The 19,589-nt window shown below is 43.7% G+C and overlaps 1 protein-coding gene across 2 annotated transcripts in view; it reads left to right on the forward strand.

Annotated features, from left to right (window-relative positions):
• The first annotated feature begins 334 nt into the window (after positions 1-334).
• Positions 335-19,589, forward strand: part of FRMD4B (FERM domain containing 4B) — a 349,156-nt gene continuing 329,901 nt past the window's right edge. The window contains exon 1 of one of the 2 annotated variants that reach the window (XM_074198763.1): positions 335-349. The gene's annotated coding sequence lies outside the window, so the exon portion shown is untranslated. Of the gene's footprint in view, positions 350-811; positions 890-19,589 lie in introns of those variants that run through there. The other variant, XM_074198761.1, reaches the window with a different exon arrangement.

Raw genomic sequence — 19,589 nt, forward strand, 5'->3', positions numbered from 1 at the left:
GGCGTGCGAGCCGGGCTGGGGCTGCAGCCCCCCTGGCAAGCCAGAAAGCTCAGTTGCTCCGGGTTCCCGGGAAGCCCGCGGGCCGCCCCGGACCACGGAATCTGCTGGCTCGGCGGGGGCTGCGACCCAAACCAAAACAATAGCCCCCCCCCAGCCGGCGCCCCCCTCCGCTAAGCTCCCCAACTCCTGAGCGCCTCGGGCCTCGCTGTGCGGCGCCTCTAGAAGGAGCGGGTGGCAGCCGCGTGTCGGGGACTTCTGCAGCCTCGGGGGGCTGTGCTGTGGCCTCCCCGGCCCAGGGGCCCCTCAAAGCGGGGCAGGAGGAGAAGGCGCCGGCCCTCGCCCCGGCCAGGTCAGTGTCTTGTCTGGCGAGTCCTCATGGTGGGGAACGGCGGCGGCGGGCGCGCCCTGGCACCTGCGCCCCCGAGGGGCTGGGGGGCTCCCCGGGCCGGCCGGGGCCGCCAGCACTCGGGGGGCCCGGCGGGCGGCTTGGGGGGCTCCCGGCCCTCCGCATCGCTGACTGGCCGGGGCCGGCGCGGCAGCCGAGCCTCATTGGCAGCGGCCCGGGCCGGGGGAGGCGGCGGGGGAGCCGGGAGGAGGAGGAGGAGGAGGAGGAGGAGGGGGAAGGCAGGGGAGGAGGGGAGGAAGGAAGGGAGGAAGGAAGGAAGGAAGGGAGGAAGGGGAGGGGAGGGGGAGGGGAGGGGAGCGATAAAGTGCGCTCAGTGGGAGCCGAGGGAGGGCGGCGGGCGCGGGGCCGGGAGATGCCCGGGCAGCCGGCTGCCAGGGGAGCCGGGCACGGGGCTGCGGCGGCGGGGGGGGGCGCCGGCGCGCTGGGCCGATGGCAGACAATAAGTAAGGAGCCAGCGACGGAGTCGGAGCCGCCGAGGAGCAGGTAGGGGGGCCGGCCCGGGGCGCCCCGGCCGGGACTGTGCCCGCCTCGCCGGGGGGCGGAGGGGCCCCCCGCCCGCCCGCGCCGCGCTGCCCACCTCGGAGGCCCGCCCCGGACAGCCTGTCCCCCGAAGCCCGCTGCCTGCCGCGGCCGGGCCGGGGAGCTGCCGGGGCTGGGGGCGCCCGGGGCTCTGGGGCCGCCGGGGGCGCCGCCGGGGTGCGCGTGCCTTGCGGCCCGGGAGATGAGGCTAATGGGGCTCCGCTGGTCCGTGGAGTGGGGCGGGGGTGCCCACAGTGTCCTGCGGGGAGGGCGCGGGGAGGCTGGGGCCCGGGGTTCTACTGGGGCAGCCCCCGACACCCAGAGGGGGCCAGACCTGGGCAGCCCCCGACACCCAGAGGGAGCCAGACCTGGGCACCCCCAGTGACCCCCCAGGGTGGGTCAGACCTGGGCAGCCCCAGTGTCACCCAGGGTGGGTCAGACCTGGGCAGCCCCAGTGACCCCCCAGGGTGGGTCAGATCTGAGCAGCCCCACTGTCACCCAGGGTGGGTCAGACCTGGGCAGCTCCAGTGACCCCCCCCCCCAGGGTGGGTCAGACCTAGGCAGCTCAGTGAGCCCCAGGGTGGGTCAGACCTGGGCAGCCCCACTGTCACCCAGGGTGGGTCAGACCTGGGCAGCTCCAGTGACCCCCCCCAGGGTGGGTCAGACCTAGGCAGCTCGGTGAGCTCCAGGGTGGGTCAGACCTGGGCAGCCCCACTGTCACCCAGGGTGGGTCAGACCTGGGCAACTTTGTGGGGGGTTACGCAGCCCCCCATCACCCCCAGCCCTTCCCTGCCTTCCATTAAGCCCCGGCTCTTGAAATCGGACTGTCAGGAGCCCACTGGTTTAGAGGGAGCACTCCTCTCCTCCAGGAAGCCTCCCCCTGTAAGCTGAGCTGGGTCTGGCCCCATTCTGAAACCCAAGGCTCCCGCATCCCCTTGGAGCCTGGGAAGGTGTGGGCAGAGGCCGCCTAGTGTTCTCCCAGATGCTCATCCCTGGGTGGGGTGGGGATCCTCCACATTCCTCCGATCTGTTAGCACTTGTTTTAAAAAGAAAAAGAAAAAGAGCGACTGGGCTGAACTTGCCTTTCAGATCCTGCTGTGTTTCGGGACTGAGTCCTCAGCAGAGGGTGCTGGGAAGTTTGCTTGGGGTCTGGAAGGACCCCAGAATGGCTAGTGAGGGATGACAGGCCCATTCCTCTGGAACACTGGTTGATCCTTCAGTAGCTTCCTGATCACCCAGACACTTAGCAGTCTAAGCCCATAACCCCCAGGTTTTCTGAGCTTTGTCAGGTCTTTGACTGTCCCAAAGGGAATTAATCCAAGAGGATGGACAGCTCCCAAAGGAGGGGGCAAGAGAGGTAACCAGGTAACCTCCTTCCCCCAAATTTCTTCCTTCCAAGTGAAAAGTGTTGATGCAGATTCATTCATTTTTCAAAACTTAACTATTTTAAAAAAGAGACCAATGAACTAGAGCAGTGCTTTGCCTTCCTTAGCCTAAAGGGTCTTATCACTTAGTCGTGATCTCTCTTGTCCAGTCTTAATCAACTGTTTTATTTGCTTAAATTCAGTCATGGAGGGAGAAGATATTTGAATAATGCAATGATGAAAAATAAAGAAACCCCCTGAAACAATTAAGGGAAGCTTCATTTTCCTCTGTTCAGCATAAAAGTTTCCAGGATGAGCTTTTCCCAAGCAGAAAGAAGTGACTAAACTTTAGTCTGTTTGGAAACAATCAATTTAAATCTCAGCCCGACAGCAAAATGAATGGGTTTCTTAAACACTCAAATTAATTTTTCTCAAACATAATTATCTCCCAAACAAGTGGGAAGAGTTCACGTAGAAGCCTTCCAAAGTATCAAAACAGTGAAAGTTTTATTAGTAATTTCATCTCACTAACTTGGAGTTATTTTAAGTAAAAAACAGGATGCCATGCAGACTTTGGAGTCAGACAACTCAGCTTCAAATGCTGAGGTAATAATAATGGATGTCCTTCATTCTCAAAAGTCATGACATCAGGGAGGTGATGCCATGAGAAGCGTGTGCAGCAGGTTTGAGTGAGGAGGTGTTGCCATAAGTCACCAGCCTCACTTTCTCCTCCAAAACCCTGTGTCCAGTGGCCAGATATGCATTAGGGCAACTGGAGATGGCCCTGGAGGGGAGGCAATCAGGGTGAAGTGACTTGCCTAAGGTCACACAACTAGTGAGAGTCAAATGTCCGAGACTGGATTTGAACTCCCTCCTCCTGACTCCAAGGCTAGTGTTCTATCTTCTACACCATTTAGCTGCCCTCAGTATGAAGTAATACAGAATTGAGAGGGTACGACTGGGAGTCAGAAATCTGGCTTTGTCATGGACTGCCTAGTAATTTTCTGGACCTCTGCATATCTGCAAATAAGGGGGCTCAATCATATCAGTTGTGTCCAGCTCTTTGTGACCCCATATGAGGTTTTCCTGGCAAAGATTCTGAATGATTTGTTATTTCCTTCTCCAGCTAATTTTTACAGATGAGGAAACTAAGGCAAACGGGGTTAAGTGACTTACCCAGGGACATACAACTAACAGTTGCCTGAGATTTGTATTCAGGCAGGGGAATCAGGCTAGGTATTCTATCCACTTTGGCACCTATTTACTCCTGCAGGTAAGGAGTGTTGAACCTCTATTATCTTTTCTTTCTAAAAGGATGATCCCTGGGCAATGAGGTGGCACAGTGGATAGAGAACTGGCCTGGAATCAAGAAGATCTGTTCAAATGTGACCTCAGATACTTAATAATTCCCTTACTGTGTGACCTTGGGCTAGTCTCTTAACCCCATTGCCTTGCCAAAAAAAACCCCCAACAAAAACACCCCCCCCCCAAAAAAAATAGATGATTCTTGGATCATAAGTAAACTGTGGAGGCAGAACTCAGGCAAGTCACTTAAACCTTCTTGACTCAGTTTCTTCATCTGTAAAAATAAACTGAGGAAGGAAATAGACAACCACTCCAATACCTCTGCCAAGATAATCTCGAAAGGGGTCATGAAAGATGAGACATGACTGAAACCACTGAAAAGCAACAACAGAAACCTAGAAATGAAAGAAGCTTTGCTGGCCACCCAGCCAACTGATAGCCAAGCAACACAGTACACCTCCTAAGTGTTGATTTAATCCAGCATTTTTTAATTGATATTCTATTTTATTTTTCAATTACATATGATGATAGTTTTTCAACATTCATCCACATTCATATGCATGATCCAATTCAGTCTTTGCTTTGAAAACTCAGAGCGAGAGGTAACCCATTTCACTTGCGAATTACTCTGAACGTTAGGAAGTTTTCCTTACATTCAGGTTGAACAAGCCTATTTCTAAATTTATAGGATCATTGATAGAGACCTAGAGAAGGGGCCAAACAGCCAATCTCATTTTGGCAATGAGCTCTGGAAGGGTGAAATCTCTGAGCCAGGAATACAATAGTAATAAATAACCAAGTAGGTGTTAAATCCACATCCTAGGACTCCACTTCTTCAGTTTTATTCTGCTATTGCTCTGGGACCAAGGAGAACATGTCTAATCCCTTCATCAAGTAACAATTCTTCAAATACTTGAAGATAATGAGCATTTTTTCTCCTGAGTCTTTTCTTCTCCAGATTAAACATCTTCAGCTCATATAGCATGAATCTTGAGTCCTGATTACTTTAATCTGGATATTTTCTAGTTTATCAATTTCCCTCCCTACTCTGCTAAGCCAGAATTGAACCCAGTTCTCCAGACTTGTCTGCCCAGGGGCCTAGTGTTGGGTTTTCACAGCCCAGATATAATCAAGCTTCTACACCGTATTGAGGAATCCAAAAAGATAGTTCTGATTGAGTGACAATACCAACAATCTCACTCCTTGGCAAGCTGTTAAGAATCCATGTGGTATCTTAGCCAGCCAGCCCTGACGGTCTAACATTGACTTTCCATCTGGAAGTTCTGAAATTCCAAATGATAATCTTACAGACATTAGAGACTTAAGTGAATTCTTGAGGTTTAAGTTGCAAGATCTGATCATATCACCAAGGCAATATTTTTACACTCTGGGCTATCTCTATAGTGTATCTCTGTGTGTATGCATGTGTATGTATGTGGTGTATGTTTATGTTTCTGAGTTTAAAGTTTCTGAATTAAATAAGCAACAGTATCAGGTGAACTGATGATATATATGTAATTTAAGAATCATTCCAATAATTTGAGGGATAAAACTTATTGTATTTCCTGGCTTTTCTCCTTAAATAACTCCAGTCACCCAATGGGTTTGTATTCATTCTCCATCTCACTCTGGGCTTCATTTCAAACATATTTGTTTGGGGTATTTTTTGTCATTCATTCACTTTTTTTTAGGCTTTTGCAAGGCAATGGGGTTAAGTGGCTTGCCCAAGACCACACAGCTAGGTAATTATTAAGTGTCTGAGGCCAGATTTGAACTCAGGTACTCCTGACTCCAGGGCGGGTGCTCTATCCCCTGCACCACCTAGCCCCCCCATTCATTCACTTTTGACTATAAGATCGAGATATTTTGTAAGAAAAGCCCCTAAGCTTTAGGCTGAGTTATTGCTTTGGTTATGCCCAGTGGATTCCTCTCTGAAAAACCTTAGTTGCCCCTTTAAGTACTTGCTATCAGCATTCTCTAAATAAGGAGTTTTTGTCATTTTTCAGGGAGTGCTCACCCCCTTTGAATGACATTGCTCTGGGACCAAGCGGAACATGTCTGATCCCTTCTTCTTACCAGTTCTTCAAATACTTGAAGACAATGAGCATTTCTCTCCTGAGTCTTCTCTTCTCCAGATTAAACATCGTTTATACAGCATGAATCTTGAGTCCATATTACCTTAATCTGGATATTTTCCAATTTATCTGTTTCTCTTTGTTAGTCTGGGAAAGCCTTTTCAGAATAATGTTTTTACGTGCAAAGAATTATTCTGGCCACTGGGCCCAGATGGCTCTGGAGAAGAAAGTGAAGCTAGTGATATTGCATAGCCACCCCCCCCAATCCAATTAATGTGCTTATTATGGCATCACCTCCCTGATGCCATGGTCTTCTTTGGGAATGAAGGACAAACATAATAAAATGCATAGGATTATAGAAGAAACCAATTATATTGAAATACAGTATTCAAAACAGTTTTTTTTTTTAAGTTCATGGACACCAGGTTGGGGGCCTTTGCTCTAAACAAATCTCAAAACTTAGCCAAACTGACTAATTATTGTTTGATCAAATTGACATTAAAGCAGAATTCAACAGACCAACAATGTCAAATATCAAAACAAAAACTTTGTTGTTGTTAGCTGATTCCCACACACATCCCACAGATGACTCTGGACTCCCTCTGGAATCCTGCCCCAGGTTCACTGGGGGGTTGTTTGGGAAACTCAAAAGCCACAAAAACTGTGATGTGAGGCATCACAAGCCCACTGTATTCTGAGAGCAGAATCTCTGCCTCTTGGGCCGGCTCTACCACTCATGACCGAAAAACAACCTCAGTTTCCTCTTCTATAAAGTGAAGGTCTATAGTCTTTTCTAACTTTAAAATTCTATGAATTACAAAATCACTAACAGATGTAATTCAGTGGGAGAAAAAAAAAAAGTAGGAATGATGGCCAAGAGGGTCAAAGGTGGGAGAATTTTGGAGAGTCCTAGAAGGGAGAGATGACAGAAAATTGGAAAAAGCACTGGATTTGGAGTCAGAGAATATATATAGCACCCATTTGAAGACCACCTTCCCAACTTCCAAAAGCCCAGTATCTAATTGCTTACTCCTCTCCCCCAGCTCCACCAGGGTTCTAGAATTTCTAATTCTATGGCTCACGAGCTCCCGTCCACTGTATTTTTTTTTTTTTAGTATTTGTGTGTATGTGGGGGGGGTTGTTTTTCTTTTTACAAGCAATGGATTAAGTGACTTCTAAGGCACAGCTACTAAGTATCAACTATTTGAGATGGATTTGAACTCAGATCTTCCTGACTTTTGGATGGATGCTCTGTCCACTGCACCACCTAGCTGCCCCTCGTAGTTTTCTAACTATTAATGGGCTAATTCCAATGCTTATCTACAATCTATCCCATCTATAGTTTTTTTAAAAATATATAAGCATAGTTGGTTGTGTGTTGTATCCCTCATCAGACTGTGAGCTGCTTCTTTTGCCTTTCTTTGTATTCCTAGCCCTTAGCACAGGACGTGTTTAATAAATGTTTATTGACTGTGTTTCCCCAACATTAATTAGGATAGTTAAATACCAATATAGATAGAATGTTGAGCCTGAATTCATGAAAACTGAGCTTCCGGAGTTCAAATCTGGCTTCAAATGTTTAACTGGCTGTGAGACCCTGGGTAGGTCACTTAACCTCTGTCTCAGTTTCCTCATTTGTAAAATGAACTAAAGAAGGAAATGGCAAATCACTCTAGCACCTTTGCCAAGAAAACTCCAAATGAGGTCACAAAGAGTTGGACATAACTGAACAACAGCAACACTTTTAATTAGTGGTTACAAAAAATATTTACTGAAAAGCTACATCAAGGTCAAAAGTATAAAAACATCCTCCCAAACAAAGATGTCAGTCATCAAACATTTATTAAGTGCTGAGTATGTGCCAGGACAATGTTAAGTTCTGGGAATACAAAGAGAAACAGGACAAAAGAGAGTCCCTGCCCTCAAGAAGCTTATATTCTAAGGGAGGAAGATAATGATAATACAAATTAGGGGCTGAAAGGGGTCCAGAAGAGAGATGCTACCTGGTTACCTGGTCTGGGAAATGAACCAGCAGCCTAGCCTAGAGGGAAATGAAAGCATCTTCCATCTGAGTATCCCCCCTAAATTGGAGAGTCCAGGAGAAATCACCAATCAGAAGGTGAGATGGCAGGAGGGTACTGCTAGGATGAGCAGGAGTTCAGGTTGAGCCCACAATTCTTAGGGAGCATGACTCAGATGTGTAGTGGTTGGCACAAACTCCCTCCCCATCCACCAAATAAAGAGGACCATACTTCCTTGCCCTAGAAATCCTTTTCTCTCTTCTTGGACAGCGCATCAAAGTCACCCGCTTACTTGCTGGACATAGTGTCTCAACTGCTTCATCAATTTATTGCTGTTCTGGATCAAGCAGGTCACTCTGGGGGGTCTGGCTGCTCCCTAGATATCTGCTGCTCTGGTTCCGGGCCGACTCTGCTACCCACACCAGTTTGGAGAGGCAGTTGGATGGTGCAGCGGGAGAGGACATTGGACTAGCTAGGAAAGATACTTTCAGACGGTGTGACCCTGGGCAAGTCACTTAACCTCTTAGTTTCCTCATTTCTATATTGAGGAGCATAGCACCTTCCTCTCAAGATTGTTGTGAGGATCAAATGAGAGAATATGCAAGTAAGCTGGAGAGTCTCCATAAATGTTTATCTCCTCTGTTCCCCAGTTGCTGGACTTCTGGTGGCTCTTCTGTCCTTTGAGGATCACAAGGTCATAACTTGGTCCATCAACAACAAATAGAAGTTTTCTTCAAGTGTCTAAGCTCTGTATGGAGCTCTGGGTGGACAGGAAGAGCTCAGTCCAGATCCAGCCTCAAACCCTTGTCACTTAACTCCTGATTGCCTCACTTTCCTCATTTGTGCAATGGGCATAAGAATAGCACCTGCCTTCCAGTGTTGTAGTGAAGATCAAATGCGATAGTGTGCAAAAAGTCCTTGGCACAGTGCCTAGCTTAAAGTCAGACCTTAATAAATGCTTCCCCCCTTCCTTCCTTCCTTTTCTGTTCTTTCCTCCCTTTTCTTTCCTTCCTTTCTTCCTTTTTCCTTCCTTCCTTTTTTCTTCCTTCTTTCCTTTTCCTTCCTTCCTTCCTTCCTTCCTTTTCTTCCTACACTTCTTTCTTTTCTTTCCTTCCTTCCTTTTTACCTTCCCCTTTTCCCTTCCTTCCTTCCTTCCCTTTCCCTATTATTTTATCCTTTTCTTTCCAGTTTTCTTCCTCTCTTCCTTCTCTTCCTTTCCTTCCTCCTCCCATCCTTAAATAGAAGAAAGGGTCCCTCCATCACACAGGACCAAGTGAGTTCACCAAACTTTGTACATGGATCAAAAGCAGCTGGGGAATATTGTGCATATTCCAAGGACAGAATCTCAACTCTTAAAATGATGGAGTGGATGAGAGGAACTCAAAGGACTTTTCCAACTCTAGATTTGTCCATGATTTCCTAATACAGTGACACAGAAACAAAACATTTTAAATGTTATTTGCTCATTCTTTTGATGTTGCATTATTAAAGACTTACAAGGGCTTGAACAAGTTTTGCTTGGTTATTCATTTTTTTTCTCGACTATGATTAAGTTTATAACCATTTTTAAAGCAATATAATCAAATGTAGCTTTATTTGGTATTGTTCCCATCCACATCCTTTATTTTCCAGTCAAACCAAACTACCATCTGGTCATTGAAATCAGTATGCTATCTCCCTCCTTCATGGAGATGGACTTGAGCCAGGTTTTGAAGAATGGGTGGAATTCCAATAAGTGGAGAGAAGGTTGGGCTGATTCCAGACAGGAAAAACAGCACAGCCACTAGTGAGGAATGAGGATGACCCCATAGGCAGAGTGGAACTCTGAACATGGATACATAGCTTGAAAATGATCAGCAAGGCTAACCAGTCTGTATCGTTCGGGAAGTATTAGTAGAGTAATTGTCTCAATTGCCCACTTTGTTACTTGCCCATAGACGTGATATTGGGACTCAGAATTCAATGTGTGAAGTCTGTTCACCATTTCATTTTAATTAGGGTAATTCATGAACTTGAGTGGGGATGAGTGTGGTGGACAGACTTTGGGTGGGAATCCAAGCAGATCCTATATGGTGGCAGACCAGCTGGCACACAGAAATGCCTACCACCTGATATACCCGTATTGAAGAGGTTTCTTTTTACAGGAAACATAGGTTTCACTTTCATTGCTTGCCAGATATACATGAAGGATTTCATTCTACGGGTGTGACTTCCCAGAAAAGTTAAAGGGACACCTGACCAATAACTGGGAACCCAGTCTTGGATATTAGCTCTACAGATACACCTTTATCTGTAAGCCCATAGCTAATGTTCTTAGTTCCCCAGTATTTCTAGTTATAAAAAAATTATGCAATGTCAAATAGCTATCAGAGAACACGTTTGTCAGTGCTGCCTATTTTCAGTGCTGAGGGATGAGGTGGTTTGGTGAATTTAGAGTCAACGATATCTGGGTGCAAGTCTCACCTCTGTTACTTTCTATTTGTGTACCTGTGGGCAAGTCAGTTCTGTCCCTATATTTACTCTATCTGTCCCCCATGTCTGGAATACCCTTCTTTGTCTCTGTCTCCTGACCTCCCTGACTTGTTTCACATATCAACTAAAATTCTACCTTCTACAAGCCCCCCCCCTCTAATTCTAGTTCCTTCCCTCTGAGATTACCTCCAGGTTACCCTGTATCTAGATCTTAGTTGTACCCAGGAGCTGCCCTTTGCCTTTCTTTGTGTCTAGAACATATTAATCAAGTGTTAAATAAAATGCTTGTTGATTTGACTCAATCTCTCCAAGCAACCTTAGTTTCCTCATTTGTAAAATTGTCCTTTGTTGTTTCGTCCTTTCAGTTGCACCTGATTCATTAGGGGTTTTCTTGCTAGAAAAAGGGGTTCATCATTCCCTTCTCCAGTTCAGTTTATAGGTGAGGAAACTGAGGCAAATAGGGTGGTCCACCATTTCCTCCTTCAGCTCATTTTATAGATAAGGAAACTGAGGCAAACAGGGCAAAGTGACTCACTTAGGATCATATAGGTAGTAAATGTTTGAGGACTGATTTGGCTCCTCTACTCACAGTGCAATTCATTGTTTTTTGAGGGAATCAGGATTCTTTGATTTGACCAAGGTCACACAGTTAGTAAATATCTGAGGATAAATTTGACTCCAGACCCAGTACTTTATTCATTGTGCAATCTTTCCCCTGCCTTTGGTTGAGGCAATCAGGGTTCATTGACTGGACCAGGGTCACCCAGTTAGCTAGTATCAGCTCAGATTTGAAGTTAGCCCTTCCTGACTCCAGACCCAATACTCTATTTATTGTGCAATCTTTTTTTGTTGTTGTTTTTGTTTGTTTTGGGGTTTTTTTTGAGGCAATTAGGGTTCATTGACTTGCCCAAGGTGAGATGGTTAGTAAGTATCTGAAATCAGATTGGAAGTCAGGCCCTCCTGACTCCCAGGGTCAGTGCTCTATCCACTATGTCACCTAACTGCTCCCACTACACAATCTTAAAACCCCTAATACCAACTTCAAGGGATTGTTGAAGCTTTAATGAGATAATGTATAATAATTATAATGAGCATTTATAGCATACTTTAAGTCTTACAAAGTGCTTACCTTATTTCATTTGATCCTCACAAATCCTGGGAAGTAGATCCTATTATTATCCCCATTTTTATAGATGAGGAAACTGAGACTAGCAGTTAAATGAATGCTAAGGGTCAAACAATAATAATTGCCTGGATTGGGGTTCTAATCCAGGGCTTCCTAACTGCTTCTGTCCTCTGCTCTATGTAACTGCCTCCAGTGTTTGCAATGTTTGCAATTAACTGCCCCCTTTGCAATTTTTAAAGCATTATATAGAGTTAGTTATTATTAATAGATTGGGTAATTTGGGATCCTTTTGGCATTCCATGACCTACATCATAACCAAATGTTGGTTCCCTAGGTATGTAAATACAGACATAATCTGCTTGCTGTTGGTAACTTTTGTAGGGAGGAAAATGGCCATTTTGGGAGACATTTCCATCAGAACAATGCTGTGATTTGGACAGGAAGCAGCCATGGAGCAGCCATGTGGGGAAAGAGCTGACCTAGAACCTGGGAGGATCCTCCTCTGACAGATACTGGCTTTGTGGATATATCACTTAACCTCTTTGTGACCCAAATAATGCTTAGCCTAGAGGGTGCCTAGAAAATGATGGAGTCTTAGTCAAGGGAATTCCTTCTATCAATGGAATCACAGATTTAGTCACTAGCCTTTCTGGAGGTGCCTCTCAGACTCAGGGTGCTAATCATCGGCCTCCAAATTGCTGGGGGGGGGAGTTGAGTAAAGTCTATAAAGTGGTTGGAAGTTTTTTAATTATACTATTTTGAAATAATAGGTTACACCTTTTTCAAAGGTTTGGGGCTGTAAGACTTAAAGATCGCTTAGTCTGACTCCTCCACTTTTATGGAGGAGAGAACCAAGGCTAGAAGAAAAATGACTTACCCAAAGTCATTTACCTTTTTTTCATTGAAGACAGTCAAGATTAAGTGACACATCTAGTGTCTGAGGCTATATTTGAACTCAGGACCTCTTGATCCCAGAACCAGCGTCACCAACCTGTCTCTCCAATATCACTTACTACCATTTCTAGATAGATCTATGACTGATGAAAAAAGGTACCGCTTCCACTGATGCAGACCACCACCCATCATCCTTTGGGACACCCCTCTATATTCTCTTTTAAATCCTCTATGAGGTTTACCTAGTTTACTGAGGGTTTTCCTATAGTTCTCTTGTCATGGCAGTAGACCCCAGTGAAGAATGTGGACTTCCACCCATTACCCTTCACTCTATCCCCATGACTGACACCTTCTTTTCTAGGGTCAGTTAAGAAAGCTCAGACTTAAACTAGAGTTCTGTGAATCCAAATCCTGTATTCACTGTCATGGTACCTCTTGTCTCAGTCACTTCTGCCTCTGCCTTTCTGGCAGCCTTCTGAGAACCAGTTGACTAGTGGAGGAATAAGAAAAGTTACGGAGAAATCCCAAAGGGGAAAAATACCAAGTTAATGGTTTTTCATTTTCATATTCCTTATTTCATATCCATTCCCCAAAATGGCACCTCTGAGCCGTCCACACCAATGGATCGGCAATCTAATGGGCTCCTTTCCAGATGGCAGCCTTGATGAGCAATGCACATGGTTTTATGGGTATTGAAGTAGAAGGTTGTCAAATTTCTTTCTTATAGTAAGCTTCCATCACAAAGGAAGTAGTGCAGATTTTTAAAAATTCATTGTACCCATCAGGAAATTGAAGCTTAGAAATATTAAGTGACCTGCCTTGGGTCAAACATCTAGTTGATGTTGGGCAGGGATTCAGACTCAGGTCTGCTGGTGACCAATACAGCATCCTTTCAATAGAGTTGTGCTGCCTCATGGCAAAATAATTTAGAACTGGAGCAAGAAGCACTGGATTATTTATCAAAGGCTGTTGAGGCAGCTTCACTGAAGACAGGGTAGCTAGGAAGTCATTTATTAAAAATAAACAAGCTCTGTTCTGTAGTCTCTGCAATCTAAACAAAGCCCCTCCTCATTTAGATGGGTTTTCTGAAAATACCACTTAGGTCTACTCTTCTCTTGGGGCTGATTTCAAGTGACAGCTTCAGGAAACAGGGGTTGGGGAGCGGGTGCCAAACAAGAAGGTAGTCAAGCTGGTGATTTTTCGGGCAGCCTCTGATCCACCTGACTGAACCAGGCTTATAAACTCCGACAGTGGATGGGAGCAGAGTAGACCAGATGTGACCTGAATGAGAAAAGTCTTTGGGAACTCAAGTGCTTGTAATTTAGGCTTGTAGATTATGAGAAGTGGGAGGGAACTGAGAGGGCATAAAACCAGCCCCTTCTCCCTCCTTCATTTTACAGAGGAGAGGACTGTGACCTGGAAAGGAAGAATGACTGGTCCAGGGTCAAATAGTTGCTCAGCAGTCAAGCTAAAAGTCAGAGTTAGGTGTTCTTACCCCTCGTGTCATGCTCTTCTTTCTGCAGGATGGGAGTTCAAATCCCACCTCAGACATTGGCTACCTAATAGTTGTGTGACCTTGGGCAAGTCACTTAACCCTGATTGTTTCAAATCCAGGACTGTCTCTGGTCTTCCTGATTCCTATCTGGCCACTGGACCCGGATGGCTCTGGTGGAGAAAGCAAGACTGATAACTCAGCATAGCAGCCCCTTCATTCAAATCCAATTCATATGCTTGTCATGGCTATCACTTCCCTGATGTCATGGTCTTCTTCAAAAATGAAGGACAAACAGCAAGGCTCGGTCTGTTCCTATGAATTCAGGACTTGAGAAATTTTTTTCTGTAGCTTCAGGCCATAGGGTAATATAATATGAGATGGAAGACTATCTCTGACAGGCATTCTCAATCTATTATCTGTGAATATAAACAAATAAACAAACAGGCAATGATTCTGATAGACTTTTTTGTTTGGTTTTCCAAGGAAATAGGGTTAAATGATTTGCCTAAGGTTCCACAGCAACACAGTGTCTGAGGCCATATTTGATTTTCCTGACTTTTGGGTGAATGCTTTATTCACTGGGAAACCTAACTGCCCTATTTTGATAGCTATAATTCAACTTGAGTGATTTTCTTTTATAATTGTATATATTTTATCTTTTTCATTTAAAAGCATTATCCTCAGAAAGAGTCCATAGGACCACAAAATGGTCCCTGCAGCTGTACTCTAAGATTGTAAAGAGCTGGTTGTTAAATTTTTCATGTGAGCATTTACCCCTTGGAAATTGGTAAACATGACTAATCAGGGCTTCACCTATTGTTTTGTTGCTTACCTAGAGTCCTAGTCTAAAGCAAGTGATAAGAAAATCATAGTAACGTAGATTCAGTATAAAAGTGTGTCTTCTAAACACATACCCAACCCCAAATCCAGATGTTAAATATTCGAAAGCCAAATCTGGGTTGATTGTCTTTTTTTGTAGATGAAGAAACTTGAGCCCAGCAAGGGACATAACTTCTCCAAGAACAATCGGTGACAGATGCAGGGCTGATCCGATGTCCCCTGACTCCCAATCTAATACCCTTTCCATTGGACCACACCATCCAGATGTAATGTGTTTTTAAATGTCTGGCTTTGGACAAGGGGTAAGCAATATGAAACAGCCTGGATAGAGCTTAGAGCTCACTGAGAAGTCAGGGAGAGACAGATTCTAGATCTTTTCCCGAGCAGAGTTTGGTTCTCTGTGTTTTTAGGAAGTGTTCTCATTAGAAGATGTTATACCCCAGACAAACCAAGGTGAATTCAGCACACATTTATTGCAAACTTATCATGGGTGCTGAGGATACAATGACAAAAATGAGCAGTTCTTGCCCTTATATTCTGTTAGGTGATAAGGAGAGGAAAATACAACAAAAGCCCAGGGAAATGTACACAAAAATAGAGAGTTTCACAAGGTCTTTTTAAAAGACATGTGGCAAGGCTCCATACAGGATGGGACACCTGATCTGAGGTTTGCAGGAAGTCTATATTACACACAGACATTGAACTAAGTGTCCTTGAGCAGTATCCTCAATTAGATTGTTTTTTTGAAGTTTTCAGAATGAAACATCAATGTTGGACTGTTGCATGGTCACATCATTGTTCATTTGTTTTTCAGCCATGTTTGACTCTTCATGACTTGACTTAGCTTCTCTAAGTGACCTCAGTTTCCTCATCTGTAAAACTGGATTTTGCTGTTGAGTCATTTCAGTCCTGTTCAACTCTTTGTGGCCCCACTTGGGGTTTGCTCGGCAGAAATACTGGAGTAATTTGTCATTTCTTTCTCCAATTCATTTTACAGATGAGGAAACTGAAACAAACAGATCTAAATGACTTGCCTGGGCTCATACATTTAGTAACTTTATATTTGAACTCAGGAGGAAAAGTCATCCATATGCCCATAGACATGAATATGACTCAGTCCCTTTATACTGCAATTTAAATTATGTAAGAGGGATATTGTTATTATGGATTAGATCTTTATCAAGAGATAGAGAACAAAGAAAGGCATTATAGTGTAGTGGTTAGAGAGCCAGAAATACCTGTAGTTAAGAGAAAGACTTCTGACACATATTCGCTGTGTGACCTCAGACATGTCACTTATTTCTCTTGGCTTCATTTTCCTCATCTATAAAATGAAGTAGTTGGAATAATTGACCCTGAGAACACTTTTTTAAAATTTTTTTGTTAGGCAATGGGGTTAAGTGGCTTGCCCAAGGTCACACAGCTAGGTAATTATTAAGTATCTGAGGCTAAATTTGAACTCAGGTCCTCCTGATTCCAAGGCCAGTGCTCTATCCACTGCACCACCTAGCTGCTCCAACAATACTTTTGCAGTGAAAACCATCTTCCTAAAATAGGCATAGTCAATCCACTTTAATCTCTCAATGTCCCAGTTAATTTTCTAAGTCTCTAAATTGTCGATTGACATCAATGGAAAAAGTTTATACACCAGGAATTCCTGACATCTATGAAATTGCAAGTCTGGTCCAATCCTTTCCCCCTTACCACTCCCAGCTTACCCCCCCCCCCCGTTCCCCCCCCCCAAAGTCTTCTGAAACAAATCTGATCAATTGGAGACATTATTAACGAAGAAAGATAAAAAGAGGATCAGAATAAGCTGATTGAAAAGAGCCAATATTGGGTATCTTTGGATTTTTCAATCTCATGTATATACAGACTTTGGCAAACTAAACCAATCCATGTGTCCCAAGATGAGTCCACAAGTAACCACATCCCTTGAGACTATAAACATTTAATCAAGGACAGGCCATAGCAATTTACTTCAACTGGGTTAAATTGGTTCAATTTGTATGTTTTAAGTAAAGACAAATGTGAGCCTTACATATGTATTCCATATCTTCGCAGCGTTAAACCATTGACTATCTGCTCAAATGGGGTCAGAAGTCTGGTTCCGCAGAATTAAGTGTTAGAATTATGGCCCAGCTGGCCAGTCTTGAGTGGGGATGAAAGGGGAGAATTTTTGACTCATGGATCATCTTTATCTCTAATTTTTACTGATAGATGAGCAAGACAATTAGGCCCACCCTAAGTTTAATAGATAGATGAGCAAGACAATTAGGCCACTGAGTTTAATTTAATACATGTTGTAACTCCAAATAGGAAGCCAACTGGCACACTCTAATATATCACATTCTCAGTGGGCCAGGGAATGGTACAAAGATTCCTTTAGAAGAGAACCTATATTCTTTCGCCACGTGGCTAATGTGGAAATGTGTTTAACATAGTCATACATGTCTAACCCATATAAGATTATTTGCTGTCAAGGAAAGGAGAGGGCTAAAGGAGGGAGGGTGAAAATGGAGAACTCAAAATCTTAGCAAAAAAATGAATGTTGAAAAGAGAGAGAGAGAGAGAGAGAGAGAGAGAGAGAGAGAGAGAGAGAGAGAGAGAGAGAGAGAGAGAAGAGGAATAATGGTAATGGGTATGTATCCATAAATGAGCTGTCCAAAGTAGACTTCCACTTTATTGTGACTGAAATACATAACTAAAAGGATTTGTTTTTTCCCTGGGGGAAAAAAACTCTCAACAGATTTTTCATCTACAGAAATGTCTCATTTATTTTGCATTTTTAAGGAATGAAACTACTCACAAAAGTGAATTTTTATAGATATCTGGAGCTTCCCTTTTTAAATGTAAAAGTTTTTTATTTTTTCTTTTTAATTTAAAAATGAAAACATTCTTCATGGGTGTTATAATACTTCTTTACCTCCTTAAACAATGAAAATTGAACATTTATCTTTTCTTTGGTGACTCCAAAATCATCCTTGTGATACTTATTCCTCTTTCTGCCTGTCTTAATTCATTTTAGGGAACATTGAAATATCTAGGATTATTTACTTTTGCAATAAATGTCTTTAATAGTAATAGTAACTAGAGAATGTTATAATATAGAGATCCTCTAAACTAAGGGTTCTTCACTTTTTTATGTGACATGGTGCCCCTTGGTCTCTCTGAAACCTTATGAATTCCTTCTCGGAATCATCTTCTAAAATGAACAAAATAAAATACAGAGGATTTCAAAGAAAAGCAATTATACTGAAATGTAGATATCAAAATATTAAAAATTCCAAATTAACAGATTCCCTGAAATCTACCCATGGACCCTAGGTTAAGAGCCATCAGTCCATGTCATCATGTGAGGAAGAAACAACAGTTCACCAATGAGAGGCTGGTAGTGGGTCATGTTGCCAGTGGGCCTAACAGAGGCACCAGCTTTCCTATTGCTGTCCTGAAGGCTGCACATAAAACCAGGGGGGATAGCCTGACCCCCTGCCTGATGTTCCTCATATTGTGGCCCATGATCAATATTGCAGAGTTCAGTGTTCGGAGAAATAGAGAGCTCCAGGTGAGCTGGGAAGCCTGACCACCTCAGTGGCGCTCTCAATCCATCTTTGTGTGTATATTCCCAGCCAGTGTTGGGAAGTCTTGTTCATTGGGTTATTCTTAAGGTCTCAGACTCTGATTATAAGTCAGTGAGATGGACAGCTATGACTCCAGGTCCCAAGGTCATGGCAGCTTCACTTCTTTGGCAATACCTTAGGAGCTGCTCCCTTTTCTCTCAGGCTTCCCTGAGGTAGAGTGACTTACTTGTAAGGGTCCTGAGATAGTAGCAGTATATCATAGGGACCCTGGCTATTCACCCCTATAACTAAAGGATGGCTTCTTCGCATTATCATGGACACCTTTTGATATTCAATGAAGCCCTTCTCAGAATGCTTTAAAATGCATATGATGAAATAGATAAAATCACAAAAGGAAGGGAATTGTATTGAAATATTATAAAATATGTATTTTTTAAGTTCATAGGTCCCAGATTAAGTTCATAGGTCTCCAGCCTAAAGAGTGGTATGGAATGAAAGGGCAGCTCCAAGAACAACAGACGTTGACTTTTTTGGCATATGATTTAGAAACTTCTAGTATAAGTGGGAAAGTGAAGAGAGCACTCAGCCAAAAATCAGTAAAACTGTGTTCAAATCTGACCTCAGATGCTTACTAATCATGTGATCCTGGGCTAGTCATTTAACTTCTGCTTGTCTCAGTTTCCCCATCTGTAAATGGGATTGATAATAATCCTTACCTTCCAGGGTTGTTGTGAAGATCAAATGAGATAATAATTATAAAGTCCTTAGCAGAATGTCCCTCTTATAGTATTTACTCATAGCTTTTCCTTGTCTATCGGAAACATATTAATAGAATCATGACATGTTCATGTTAGAAGGCAACATTGATTATCTAGTCCAGCATGCTCCATTTATAGATAGGAATACTGAGGCCCAAAACTGGGAAATGACTTGTATAATCAGAGGAGGAATAAAGATGGAATCAGAATTCATATTTCCTGACTTACAGGTCCATACTCTTTCCTCCGTCCACCATTTTTCCATTCTTCCCCAAAGAATGAGTTGAGTAATGCAGAAATAGATAATCATCAAACTGATCTGACAGCTCCAAAATGGAAAGTCTAATTAATGACTCCAACCAACTAGAAATAGATTCAGATCAGAAGCTTAAAAAATTCATTAAAATTCACCAGTCAAATTTCTCACTGGGTGAACTAATGGGCAGAGGGGCATGCCAAATCTAAGCTTTGATGGTAGGGATGGACTTTGATATTCTACCACTGGGAATAGAAGGCACTGAGAAAGTTCCTAGATGTGATGGAGATGTGGTGGAGAAGTGGATGGGTGCTGGCGGCAAAGATCAGAAGTTCCAGCCCTCCGTAGAGTTAGATATATCCCAGGGAGGAGAAGGAGCCCTGGATTTGGAGTCAGATGATCTGAACTGGAATCCTAGCTGTTTGACCTTGTGAAAACTTAACTCAAATTAATAAAATCCATAAAGTTGCTAACATA

The sequence above is a fragment of the Macrotis lagotis genome, chromosome 8 (assembly GCF_037893015.1).
Source record: "Macrotis lagotis isolate mMagLag1 chromosome 8, bilby.v1.9.chrom.fasta, whole genome shotgun sequence".
Lineage (NCBI taxonomy): Eukaryota > Metazoa > Chordata > Mammalia > Peramelemorphia > Peramelidae > Macrotis > Macrotis lagotis.